The following is a 15,281-nucleotide window of genomic DNA, read 5'->3' on the forward strand; positions in this document are numbered from 1 at the left end:
CTAGGCACATTCTAAAAAAATTCTGTAATGATAACTTGGATTAGAAGCAATATAAGTAAATTGGCCTTACTCAAAAACAAAACTCCTGGTTTGGTTACTTTGACAACCAAACATGTTTATCACTTGTCTTAAATCTGCGCAACTCTACTGCCACTCAGCAGTCTGGCTCTCCATATTTGTAGGTTGTATTTCATAATGGCTGATTTCACCTGTTTGAGTAATTTCTCTTGTAAAGCCATGCTGAGAGCTCTGGGAAAGATTCGGATGTAATTGCTTCATAATGAATTGTTGAAAGCTTTTTAGAGGCCATTCGGAGCAATTGCATTTGTTTACTCAGTGACGCTAGAAGCTATGCTTAAATCAATCAATAAATTTTGTTTAAAAAGGATCTTATTATGTGTTTCAAAGTCCAAATATTACAACCCAAATGAAGTTTGTTAAACACACACATTGCAATAACATTTTACTTTTTCCTGAGTTCAGTTATACAAAACTCAAAACGGTTGAGCCATGTTATTGGGAACCCTGCCTTCCTGTCAACATGGCCTGACAATAGGGGCGCTATCGGATTCATCAACATTATGCAGATAGTATAGAGCAGTCAAAAGTACCAGTGAGATACTGGCAGGCTAAAACTTAGTCCTAGCTGCTTGTAACCAGTTCTAATAAAGTGGGCAACTTAGTTAATGTCTTCATGCTTCACTGTCCTCCCTTGAATGCTAATGGCTGTTTTTCATTCTCTATGCCACAAACTTTCTTTAGATAATTAATTTACATCAACTCATCTGCCAAAGAAAAGCAGTGGACCAGATAATGCCGCTAATCAATTCCAGCTCTAAAATTTGTGAGAACTGAAAACATCAGACCCAAAATTTGGATTGAACATCGTGAAATACTCAGCTGGATGCAACTGTAGCAATTTTGGAAAGAGATTTTAAAACTAAATGATCACTTATATGCATAAATACCAAAAGTACTAAATTCTTCCTTTAAAAAAATGTGTTCTGACATCCCTAATCACTCCTGGGTAGGACTGTGTGATAGAGAGATTGTCAGTTTCAAAAGCACAGCTGTTTTCATAACATCTCCAAAAAGTATTCAAATGGAGCAGTAAGACCTTGACACTAATATTTTTAGAAATAGACTTTAAAACCCAAAGAGAATGGCACTATCGATGGGACTTTCTGAAATCTCTCTGGATATAGTTCAATTCCTCTCAGAACATGTTTAAAGATCACGTGAAGAATACATTAAATGAGTGTTTATTTTTCCTTTCAGTATTCGGCAAGATGCTTTATTAATCTAAAGCTTTGCCATTGTTTAAGCTATGCAAGCTTACATAATGAGTTTATCTGGGGTTAGAGTGTAGGGGGCATGTGCATTTAATCCATGAATAAAATTAACTGTGTTACATACGAATGTACATGCTTACTATTTGTACGCAGTTCACGTGTGTAGTTAAATGTTTGCATAGAAGATATTAGTAAATTGATCAGGATAGCAAGATATGGTAGTGACAATGTACTTTACATGGTGTGACAGAAAAATGGAGAGAAATGTTTTTAAGTTCCTTTCTGCAATAAATCATAGATCTTTGCTGCCACTCAATCGCTTGTGCATGTCAATAAACAAAAGCAAACTCTCAAAGATGACAACAAAGGCTGAAGACACTGGAAAATATGAAAGCAGCTAATGAAAAAGTGAGCAAAAATCATCTCTAATTTAACCTGCAACTCCATTCCAATGACAGAGGAAAAAAAATGCCTGTAGCATAAGCCTGAATTATTTACTTTTATTCCACAATAGACTTACGGGGGGGGGGGGGAGGTTTTGTTGTTTTACGTTTAACATGCACACTCATTAAAGTTTCTAAGCCAGTGGGGCTCTTCGGTCTGCTGATTATTTCAGATGAGAAAATATCCCGAAGGGAGAAGAAAAAACCCAGCGTTTTGTCTTCACTGCTGCTGTTTGCAACAAAGATGCAGTGACCTCACATTTTAGTAAATAATAAAGTATCTGGTTTTAACTAAGTAAGAGGCGATTCTTAAAGCTAATGGTTTTAAGTTCTGCTGCTTAAAAGTTAAGCATATTCATGAAATGCACATATATCTATTTATAATTAGATCAATATTCATTAATTATGACACACAAGCTATTTTCTTTAAAACACAAACCTGGGGCTAATGAATGGCTTAGCAGGTAGTGTGCTTTCCTTTGTGTAAACATGAAGGCTTAAAATTGGATCTCAAGGACCTATGTATAAAGTAAGACATAAATGTCCATCTATAATCCACGTGCTTGGAGGCAGAGACAAGAGGATTACTAGTGCTGATTGGCAAGCCAGCCTAGACCATCAGTGAATTATATGTTCAGTTAAAGACCTTGTCTCAAAAACTAATATGGGCAGCAATAGAAGAGGGCACACAATATCATCCTTGGCCTCTAGATTAGTATAGACAGGCACATATTCACATACGTATGCATACGCCAACACACACACACAATACAAACCCACAAAGAGCTATCAAATAGCAACAAAAAAAATCTACAACACACTTTATGCTCTATAAGTTATGTAGCTTTCATATTTCAAGGAAATGAGAGTGAAATTATTGGCACAGTATGATAAAGCAGAGCTTTCTGGCATTCTGTATGAGGTACAGCTTTACTGGATCATACAACATTCAGCCTTATGCAACTGAACAAATACATGTGTCAAAAAATGCTATGGATTAGATTACTTAGAGAGTGAAGGTGCTGGTCACCAAGTCTTGGGTAGGTGGTGCTGGACCTCAGTCCAGAGCCCACACATGTTAAAGGGGAGAATCAGTCTTCTCAGATTGACCTGTATTCTTTCCACGTATGTTGTAGCACATGAATGAACACACAGTGGCGCACACACACAGTGATTAAATAACTGTAATTCTTAAATGTTGATTGCAACTAATAGATGTGTAGAATAAGGAATTTAGAAAATATAAGAATATTGTTTTCATAATGGATCAATTTATGTATCTTATAGAATCAATAATGAATAATTCAGTCTTTTCAAATTGAGAAGAGAGCATACAGAAGCACACAAATGACTTAGGTCCGACAATGACAGTTACCACACAACCTAAACCACTGAGGTATAGAAGAAGTAACTAGGTGATGTGTGACAATATAGACTGAGAGGACCTTAGGCTAAATTGGTCAATCAAAGAAAGGAAAATACTACATGAACCCCTCACACAAGCATCTATTAAGTTCGAATTCAAAGAGCTGAAGAGTGGGGTGGTTCTAGCTAATGTCTGGTGGCCAGGGTAAAACAGGAAGCTGTTAACAAAAGAGCATGACAGTTCAGTCTAGCAAGAGGAATACATCTTATCGTGCAAGCAAAACTGTGCCTTTAAGCAATGAATTTTAATACACTGCAGACTTAAAATGCTGTCAGTGAGGTAGATCTTATGTTGTGTATTTAGCACAATAAATAAGTGACGCTTTTAATAATAAATCGAACTTCTGAGATATCCTGCGGAACTAATACCCATTTAGAACAAATGTTCGTGTCTACTCCTTCATAATTGAATACACTAGACATCTAAGTAAATTACCCACAACATGAAGATCTAAAATTTTCATTAGCACTGCAGCAGTCTGTGTAGTTCTGAAGGGTATTACTTAATATGATGCTGCAGGTTTACTCTTATGAGACGATGGTCAAGGTTTCTGTTGAAGTGGCAGGTGATCTTGTGGCTTACTTGGAGGGTAAACCACTGCTAAGCTAACGATTGTTGACAAAGTTCAGTTCCTCACAAGGTGGGAGCCTCTTGTTCCTACCAGGTATTACCTAGCTCTACCTTGATTTTCTGATCACATGAGCAGCTTCAGGAGAAAGTTCACAGCATGACAGTATAGCTCTCTGAGACAGGGAACAAGAGTTTTGCAGTCTCCAAGCAGAATCCATATCTGTGACTTTTATCATGAATTGAGCTAGAGGTGCCATTCACAATCTCTGTGCTACACACAGTGGACAGAAAATTAAGGCCTGGAACAGCAGGAGACAAAGGACATTTGAAACTACTCTGCTGAATGTCTGTCCCATGCAACTCCAAGTAATGTTTGCCATCCCATTCAAAGTTGTTATCCTTCATTGATTTCAAGATATTTGAAGATAAAATAGACAAAATCTCTTTCCTAAAGTTTAAGGACAATCATAACTTCCCAAGCCAAAGCTATTAGATTTACTTTATGCTTTCCTTTCTCTCATATAATTATTTGCATATACCACAGACTCTCCTGGAAACCTGTGAATCTTGTTCTCAATAGCACTACCTACCTCATTGAAGTTCCCATTACATCACTTTTGGAAATTATATCAATATTAACATATGATACAGTTCACACATGCACATGTAAAGTGTCATTGTCAGTAAGTTTTACTACATTTGCTTAAACTGCACTTTAATTTTTTCATTAACGATAAAAGAAACTTCATTCCTTCTAGTAGCCACTTTTCTCTTCCATCTTGTCCAAGCTTAATCATTAAAATACTTCTCTGGTTATAAGTATTTTATTCTGAATATTTGGAATAAATGAAGTCATATAGTTTAAGATCTTTCTTTTTTCACTACCCAGCATATTGTTTCAAGATTTGCGAGAAGCTTCCATTTTAATGTCAAATGATATTCTATTATACAGCTATATTGTATGTTATTTACTCCATTAGATGCTACTTAATTTCTACTTTTTTTTTTTTTTTGAGACAGGGTTTCTCTGTAGCTTTGGAGCCTGTCCTGGAGCTAGCTCTTGTAGACCAGGCTGGTCTCGAACTCACTGAGATCTGCCTGCCTCTGCCTCCTGAGTGCTGGTATTAAAGGCGTGAGCCACCGCCGCCCGGCTTAATTTCTACTTTTTCTTATCACTACAATACCACTATGAACATTCACACACAATTGATAGCATAGAAATAGACTATGGATTCTCTGTAGCACTTCTCGGGAGGATAATTGTGTTAACTCTAAGTCATATACTAACTGTTTAGTGTTCTAGTAATTTCCCCACTGTCCCCAAAGCCCTGTTACCATTTATACTCTCACCAGCAAAAGAGGTGAATCCCACTTAACCAAACTCTCTCTAGCACTTATTACTTTCTTTTCAAATACAACCATCCTAGTGACTATGAATTCTCATTGATTTTGTTTGTTTTCTGAGATTACAATAAAATGCTATCAATTCCCCCTTACATTTCCTCCCTCTAAATGGTCCTATGAACACTTTCTGATATGTCTCAAAGTCATTGCCCCCTTTTTCTTTAATTGTTGATATCTGTGTTTGTCATTTCTTTGTATTTATTTTAGAATTCATTAAGTTTCTTGGATAAACATTAATGATTTTTAGCAAACTTGAAACTTGGCATATATTGCTTCTATAAACACCATCATTTACTTTTCTTTCCTTCCAATCTTTATGGTACTTCCATTTCATATTTGTTGGTTCCATTAACACAAAATCTTATATTCTCTGAGACACTGGATGTTTTTCTTCATTTTTTTCTATGTTCTTCAGAATTTATAATCTCCATTATTCTATCTGTCTTTAATCTCTCCTAATCCATTTCATCTGTCTCCTGTCACATCAAACTTCCTATTGAACCTTGTGTTTTGTCATTTTAATAGTGATACTTTTTGACTCAAAAATTTCAGTTTAGTTTTTTACTATAATATTTAATACATTAATACTCCCTATTTGAGGAGAAACTGTGTTATTGTGTGCTTCAGTTCTTTAAATACATTTCAAATCTTTATTAATTTGTCACTTGTCTTTGAAGGCAATTTCTGTTCATCACTTCATTTTCTGTGAATCAAACTGTTGTTCTATTTTTATTGAAGATATTACAATTTTATGTTACAAACTAAACTTGGAAAGTACCTCTTCTTTGGGGAGACAGTGGTTTAGGTCAAGATTTCCTGTGTTTTTCTCCTGAACCATTAGCATGTGGTTATTTACTTGTGAGCCCCTATTAATGACCATTTAATGCATCTTTTGGTTCTGCTTGCCTTGGGTTTCAGGTTGAGTCCAATCTATGAAGCTCTGGGCTCATGGAATGCTCTGTTCAATGTCCTTCCCTAATTGTCGCTGGTAAACATCTGTTTAGTCCATACCCAGCTTATTACTAATCTAAAGATGACAACAATCTCCTCTTTAATTACCCGCAAAATTCATCATGTTTGAAAGAGGCTTTGAACTTAAATTATGTGCTCTTTGTCTCCTCAAATCTAGATTTCCACAGGGGGTATTTTGAGCTCTACCCTCTTATTACCTGCCGTCCTTGGTGAAATCTCTTTTGCAGAGATATTGTGGTGGGTATGAGGCTTGCTTTTCTCAACATTTTCTCTGGATTTAGAGGATGGGGTCCAAATTGGTGCAGAAGTGTTTAATCTTCCCAGTTCACTCTTCTGGGCATGAGTGGAACCACCACTCTATGAGAAACAATTTCTTGTTCTGTTTCTCCTAGAGTACATTTTGCCCTTTTTCAATGGGATTCGATTGAATAGAGCCCCAGAAATCTCAGTAACTCTTAGCTAATTTAAGATTCTACACAAAGCTTGAGAGGATTGCTGAGGGCCTCTTCTCAAAGGTGAAAACATTTTATGTAGATTGAGAGCTAAGGCAAAGAGTCCTGCCATATTTACTAAAAATTCTACTCCTCTAAAAGGGTCAGGAGGATAAAGGTCAAAATCAATTACTACTTTTATGGATCTTTCCATAATATTTATTATTTCTTTTCATTTGCTCTCTTATCCTTGTTCATTTTCAAGAGCATTTTAGAAACGATTTCAAGTACATCCTTTTTAGATCAGTTGCCAGGGTTTCCCCGAAAGAAAGTCCAGGGAGTCTCTCATGCCGTACCTTTTAGTCAGAACTCCATCTTTATCTTGGCTGACTTATGGCACTAGACTCCTCACTGGTATTTGGTGCCTCACTGGACACCTTTCTGAGTCCATCCTCACTAGGTTATAGCGCAGATATTAGCATGACACCTGGACCTTGTGATTTGTCATTCAGACAGCTTCACTATCAGAAGTAAACCACCCTTTAAGTCTCTGGTGTGAGATTCATACGCTGCACATGCCCGTTTGTCATTTAATAGATTCACAATAGTCTTCAGTTTGTCTTCTTTCTAGTAGTTGCTAATCATTGGTAACTGCTGTCAAAATGCATTTGTGAAGTAATCGCATTATTTCTTCCCCTCCTTCCCGACCCATTATTGCTGATTTCATTGGGTTGACGTTGATCCAACTTTCTCTTGCTCTTTATCAAAATGAGTGTTGACCTACCTCCTCTGAAGTTCTATGGTTCTTGAATTTGTTGAGTTAATTTCCTTCCATTTCATTTTCTATACTGCATATATACTTTTAGGGGATAAATTTAAAACAACTAAGTCAAAGATCATTTTGTAGTGACATCACCTTCTAAAAGAGTTAGAGAAACTCTATCTTTTTCATTGTTTTCTGTCCATAGTGCTCTACCTACATTCTTACCTCAGCATCTGTTTCTTCTTTTTCTTGCTCTCTGAGGAGGAATGAGTTTTAATTTGGCTGATTTTTAATATCTTTTAATCCTGGTTCTTTTCAATTTTCTGTCCCTAATTTGCCATCATCCTTCTCTATTTAAGTACTGTAATAGAAATGGATCTAGGATTCCTGATACTCTGCTCTGATGTGCTGTAATTTCTAGATTTCCACCAGGGCTTTGGAAATATTTTGTTTATTAAGTCTCTTGTGTTCATTTTTATAGCAGCATTTTTGAATCCTAGAGTGGGCAAAAGTAAGTTTTGTTTAAAAAACATTAAATAATAAAACCTAACACCAATGTTTTCTTTTTCCTTAAAGACAGAGCAGTGAATTTGCTAAGTGTTTAAAAACAGAATATGGGCATGGTCTTGATCTTGATCTTGATTTCAGCCATTGAAAAATATATGATGTGGAAAATACCATGGGAAAGAGCATATTAAGTCAAAGTGGGAAGATTACTGGACATCAGCCTAAACTTGAGGTTTAATTACATGAATACTCATGTTTCTGTTACTGAATATACAGCATTTATTTACAGGTGCCTTTTTAAAACAATTTTAAAATATTTTAATGATCTATGTAATTAGAATAGATAAAGCTACATTATAATGTTTCTTGCTTTCTAAGTTTAATATTCAAGTCTTTTTCATCCTTGATACTGTTCAAAAGTGTTCACAGGCATAAATCATCTGGGATCATATTCCAAATTTATCTCAATCACAGCCTTTGCACTTTCAAGTTTTTATTATATTCATGTTAATATTTTATACTTCAGTCAAGAGAGTAAAGTTGGTTAGACTTTTTATTTATATAATATCAACACCAAATATTATGTTAAATATTGTGGGTTATGTATCTGTAACTGAAAACCATCATTTAAGGGATAACTTATTTTAGTCATTGACTATGGACATACATTGCTGGTTTTAAATTAATAATTTAACGGTACATATTCCATTACATTTTCCCAGAGACTGGAGGTTTTCATTGTAGAAGAAGTTACAGACAAGAAGTAGGGGTGTATTTCAGTGACAAAATGCTTGTCTGACGTGCACAAGGTCCTCACTCTATCTCCCATATATATACAGTTTACTGATTGGAGTATTTAACAAAATAAAATATGTATATTTCTTCTTTTAAGAGCTCATTCACAGTAGGTATGGATTTTGCCCTTTGACAAGTAGGATAAAATTATTTAATAAAGTTCTTGGTTAGCTTATTCAAGAAACCTCCAAGGTTCTCATAAATTCCCATTTTCACTAAGCCCACAAGGATATCACAAACTCTCTGGCTGCAAATTAGAATTTGTATTTCACTACCTATTAATATTCATACTGCTTAGCAAAGGATTTAGAGAAAAACGACATTTCTTGTCATGGGTTATATCAGTAAAAGTCCTTGACCTGTTGATGTGGTATTGGCAGGTGGGTTTAAGAATTTCCCTCAGACAGAATCTCTCTAAAAGAGATATTTATCTATTTGATTTCCCCAGCAGAAGAGAGTCACAGACTCACACCATTCTCAAACGTCCGATTTTCACTGAGCCATCTTTCTCCTATCATGCAGCAATTTCATTTTTGAACATGTTTGTTTAAACTCAAAGCAATAAATATCATCAAAAATGCATTTGCATATTGGCTCGTCCCAACAGCAGGGAATAAACTGTTTATATTACCTGTGAGAGGTTGCTTTTAATCAATAAAGGCTTATATCTATCTGATTAGAATACTTTGTAATTATTATTTCGGTAAGCAGAAATTCTGAAAGCCATTCTCACTCTTTGCTTTGTTTTGCAGTAATCTCACGCAAGTGTGTGCTTCTAAATAACATGTCAGATAGTTCAGAGTCTCTGCCCCTGCCAGGAGCTCCACACGGACAGAAGTAGTAGTTTTAACTCAGGGACAGGATGGCAGACATTGGCATTATTTAACTTTTATTCTCTAACTAGCAGGTTGCGTTTGTGTTACACAAAACAATAAAAAATGCAAAGCATATAAAAGAGAAGTCAATGTTCTTCTCAACAAAGCAAAGCCTTAAGTGTTATGAAACATTATAACTCTTCCTTCTGAGGTTTGACTTTCAGCTGCACAGATCAGCACATACTCCCAGCTCCAGATCTTATTTTTAATGAAGTCTGTATCCATTTAGCAACAAGTTATCTGTGGAGTAAGAATTTACTACCTGGAAGAATTAGGGTTGTAATGTCAGTGTGCTAAGTGTGGATTTTATATTTAGGATGGGCTGTTGAAGTCAAACAAGTGAAGTAAACTTGTGACAGAGGAGGTATGTTGCTTGCAAAATTGTGTAAACCTTGAGGCACGCACATGACCCCGAGATATGTAGACTTGGAGTCATGCTGCTAAGGAGTGCTTTCTGAGCCCTACTGCCCAGCTATGCATCAGGGGTTGCTGTGACCCACTCTATGCCTAGAAAAATGAAATCTGAAGAATATAAATACATTCCCATAACCCTTCCCCTGCAAACCTCCAAATGGAACATCAATTGTTGACAAAAGGAATAAGAAATAGATTTTTTTTTTCAAAGAAGGCTGGATCTGGGAACTAGGAAATGTGAAAAAGCATCTTGTGCAGGGGAGGATATCCAGGAGCTGTTCACACTGACGGTATGCACCAGGACCGAATATTCAATTATATTAACCACCTTAGCTTAGAACCTTGCCATTGAAATACAATTTCTCTGTTTCATGTCAGATGACAATGTGTTCCTCTTTAATGGACCCTAACTCACTTTCCCCATAAACTTCTAGATCATTATTTTTGTTTTCCAGTCATAAATGAGATTAGAAAATAGGGTTTTTAGTAACAGAATATGGAAGCCCTCATTCATACCATCTTGTTCCAGGATTCTGTTGACTTGAGTGCTTGGGCATCATTTCTAAACAAATAAGCCTGTTTGGTTTTATGGTTTTTTGTGGAAGAGTGAAGACAATGCTTGCTTGTAGAGACACTGTGGCCATCCTAAGCACAGTTTATCAGTCTTTCCCTCAGATAGTAGTGGCTCCAGAAAGGCAGTAGATACAGCTCACACTTGCCCTTCCCCTTTGCTGTTTGTCCTTTCCCATACATAGCATGTGGGCTGCTAGCTAAATTAAAGTGCTTGTCTTCAAAGTATGACGTAAAGACCAAAAGAATTCTAGACCTCATGTTTGACATACTTGATCTGATAAAGCAGTTTTGGCAACTATTTGGCTTTCTATTTCTTTTTGCTTTGGTGTTTGTGATGGGGAGCGGGGAGTTTCTGTCTTTTGCCCTATTCTGACTCTATATTTCTGGATCAGAAGCTGAACGCACTACCTGTGTAATAGAGCTCTTTAATGCTCTATTTAATTATTATTTATTTATTTAGCCATGTCATTCTTCCGTCTACTATTTTGAGCCAGGCCTACACTTATATTCTGCTAATTGTATCAGAATAGATGTTCTGACAGAATATTCATATACAAGAAAACCCAGAAAATAATGCCCCAACACTTTTTAAGAAAACTTGATAGTGAGATTTTTATGTCTGTTTTTCAGTCAAATATTAGAAAGAAGTTCTTTGAGTCAATTCTAAGAATGGTCAATAGTAGCATAATTAACTCTCATTGATAAATTTTAATGTCATTATTTCAGTGATTAAACTTGTTCTTAATTATTAATCTGAAGGAATAATTAAAATGAAGTTTTGATTTTTTTCATCATTATTTTCCTATTACATATCTCACTTAAATATCATTATTCCTCAAATGTTTTCACCTGTCTCTGGTGTCTGTCTTGCTCTCCCTCTCACCTTAGCTTCCTCTCTTGAATTTGAAAAATTCTTTCCACTTGGGAGAGCATTTAGACTTCCTGGATAGTTTCTGAACCTTTTTCTCCTTGCATCTTTAGACAGGGCACATCTCAGGTCTCCACAGTCATTTCTTCACAAGTGAGGGATGTGAGAAGCTAACTCTAAACACGTTGGCAACAGGAAGCGTTAAAGTGTGTGCACTGTTCCCATCGTGGTCCTTGATGTGAGCTGTTTGTGGATGAGGTCTGCATCAGGGCTTTCTGTTTCCAAACACGACACCACTTTAGCATGTCAACAACAGAACAGAAGTGAGGTAATTAGCTGTGATTTTATTTTGAACACGTGAGCATGTCTAGAAGAGAATCATTTCAGCTGTACAGCAGTTACTCGGGGGAATATGACTATTCATTTAATTCTGTTGATATGTAGGTAGAAATTACTTAAATAAACTCATTTTTATGATGAAATCGAACCTGTTTTACATCGGAGCAAATGTTCCACAAAATTGGAAACAATCACAGATGTGAATTCTTTAATTTAGAGACGGCACAGAGTGTAATAGCGCAAAAGGCAGTAACATTGTATTGGGGGGTTGGAAGAAGGAAGTGAGAGGTAGAGAGACAGATAGCTCATGCAGATCCTGAACTTTGAAACATTTCCCCATAAATGTGTTAAGCTGACATTAAAAGGGAAAACACTTCTTAATGGAAATCCCAGCTTGACTTGACAGTAACATTACAGACGTGTTCCACTGCAGAGAGATATTTAAATCAATGACATTAACTCTAATAAGCTATATCATAGAAGAAGTATCCAAAAACTTTAAAAATGTTTTCAGAGTCAGAGAAGGAAGTACACTTTAGACATCTTCAAAATACTTCATTTAACACACACAGATAGCATTTAGCTCTCTCATCTAAATCAGTGCTTTGTTAAAAGAAAACTAAGCTGAAAATTTGACATTTGTGTCTTTTTATAGGCTGTTATAGAGTTTGTACCAAACTAAATTTACATATATCAACTTACTGAGAGAAACGTACAAATGAACAAACTACAAAAATTATATGTGTCATGTAAAACTATTGATCCAGTCTGCTTCTTATTTGCTATAATAAAGACTAAAACCACAGGCAACTCAGGGAGGAAAGAGTTTATATTACTAACACATGCTGATGACAGTCCATCATTAAAACTTCTCAAGTAGAGAGGAAACCTGGAGTTGGAAACTAAAACAGAAATCCCAGAGAAATGCCACTTACTAATTTGCTCCCCATGACTTTCACAGTCTACTTTCTTAAATGACCCAGGATCAACTGCCCAGAAGACACACTACCTACCATGATATAGACCCTCCCATATCAATTATTAATGAGAAAAGTGCCTCATAGTCACACATACATACCAGTCTGAGGAAGCATTTTCTTGACTGAGGTTTGCTCCTCCCATGTGAGCCATACTTGTAACAAGTTAACAAAAAGACTAGCCAGCACAATTGACCCCTTATCAACTTAACACAAAAATGCATCCCAATTAAATGAAAACTTTTCCTTTTTTGTTGTCCCAAAGATCTCATGCTAACAGCAAAATATAAAACATAACCTTAAAAGCCCCACAGTCTTTAAATTTTCAACACCTTAAAAGCCAATGTCCTCTTTAGAAATCTAACAACTCTTTAAAAACTCTACCTATCACTTGTAGGCTCCTGTAAAATCAAAACAAGTGCATACTTCTTACTGGGAAGAAGCAGGGCACAATCACAGGAAGATCAAATCTAACCCATTATCTAACAATATACCTAAGCATTATCCAGTGTCTGGGACTAATCCATGATCTTATGGATTACAAAGGGCTTGGACAGCACAACTTCACTGTCTCTGCCATTCACTGCACTAATAGCTTGTCTCAAAGACTCAGGTTGGCTCCACTTCACAGCTAGAGCCATCCTTTGTAGTACTGAAATCCTGGCATCTTCAATGTACTAGACTCACCACTAAGCTTGGTTATGCCTTTGCTGTGATCTCTCCTGACTCCTCCTCATGGATCCTGCTATGTGGTACCAAGTCTTACCTTTACTCCATTACTCTGAGGCTCCATAGCAACTGAGGCTGCACATTCACCAATGGTCTCTCCTAACCCCTCACAATGTCAAGTCCCAGTTTCTTTCCATGACCCCTTCAGTCCTACAAGTATCTCACCAACAACCCCAGGACCACCAGTGAAACTCTTACACATTGCCTACTTTGACTACCAGCCTGAGATACAGCTCTGGTTTCCTTTTGACCACACCTTCTGTGTGCTGACACTGAAAATGTACCTATCAAAATATTTTACTCAATGATTCTCAACTATTCTTAATCATAGCTGACTTATCAAACCCAGCTAACCAGCACACCGAATGTCCCAGGAAACCAAAGTTTCGCTTTAGTGGTGCTGGTATCTTGTTAATCACAGCTGATTCTTCAGCTCTAGCTGATTAGACACTATGGATTCTCAACTCAGAGCTCATTAATTATTTTGATGAGGACTTTCCATGAGTGATTCTCAAACTTCCCTCCAAAGCTTCCCAAGGCTGGCTTCCATCATTCACAGTGTTCTTGTCTCCCAAGTACCCACAAAGCTCATTAAGCCCTGAATTCTGACTTGTACAGCCTAAAGTTTCACATTTATAATCCTCCCCAAATCAACATGTTCATCTCTGTTACAGCAATACCCTGCAATCCTGGTACCAATTTCTCTTTTAGTTAGGTTTCTATTGGTGAGATAAAAGCCTTGACCAAAAGCAACTGTGAGATAAGAATTTGTTTCAGCTTCCAACTTACAATGTGTCACCTATGACAGAAACTCAAGGCAGCCACTCAGAGGAAGGGAATGAAACAGAGATCATGGAGGAACACTGATTATCACTTACTTTCCAAGCTCATGATCAGCTTTACTTATACTCCTGGACCACCTTCTCAGGAGTACCACTACCCACAGTATGCTTGATCCTCACAAAAGATTTTCTCTTCCTATGTGACCAAAACTTGTTCCAAATTCACAAATCTTTAGTATCATCACATAAATGTAACCCTGACTGAGACAATGGTTTTCTCTTCTCAAGCAAGCACTGTTTCTCAATTTTGACTTCTCATATTAGTGATTATAGCATCCCTTTTGCCTTTTCAAATGGTGGTCTTGCTTCTCATTTCACTGAAACAAAATCAACCATACGCAAACTCTGATATGTGCCTATTATACAAAAGCAATTTCTCTATGATTACAGGCAAATGGAATTAAAATAGTAGGCATAATTTTAGACTTTTAAATTGTGTGTGTGTGTGTGTGTGTGTCCACAGAGGCTAAAAGACATCATATTCCCTGTGTTGCTGGATATGGGAATGGAGATCAGGTCCCCTCGTAGAAAAGAAAGCGATCTACTTTCTAAGCCATCTTTCTAGTGTGGAAAGACTGAATTTGAAGCATTTGAATCCCTCTACAGAGTAAATAGCATAAGTTTAACAGCATATAACTAGAATTCAAGTCACCAAAATTATCTAGTAAAATATTTTATATAGATATCATTGATTAGTGTGAATTGTTTTAAAGGCTGGCATGCCAAGACAACACTCAAGTTTGTGTTCCGATATGAAGTAATGTGTTAAGGAAATAGTACCTGAGATATCAGACTGTCTTAGTTCATGGCCCTTTGTTGTGAAGAGCCATCATATCCACAGTAACTCTTACAAAGGAAGGCATTTAATTAGGGCTGACTTACAGTTCAGAGGTTTAGTCCATAGTCATCATGATGGGAAGCATGACAGCATATGGGCATACATGGTACTAGAGAAGTATCTTAGAGTTCTACATCTGGATCAGCAGTAACTGGATGAACAACAGCTACTGGGCTTGACTTGGTCATTTGAAACCTTAAAGACCACACCCAGTGACACACTT

The 15,281-nt window shown here is 36.6% G+C and overlaps 1 protein-coding gene across 1 annotated transcript in view; it reads left to right on the top strand.

The window, feature by feature from the left end:
• Ndst4 (N-deacetylase and N-sulfotransferase 4) overlaps positions 1-15,281 on the top strand; it is a 233,409-nt gene that overhangs the window by 93,581 nt on the left and 124,547 nt on the right. The gene's annotated exons all lie outside the window — the stretch shown is intronic.

This window comes from Arvicola amphibius, chromosome 14 (assembly GCF_903992535.2).
Source record: "Arvicola amphibius chromosome 14, mArvAmp1.2, whole genome shotgun sequence".
NCBI lineage: Eukaryota > Metazoa > Chordata > Mammalia > Rodentia > Cricetidae > Arvicola > Arvicola amphibius.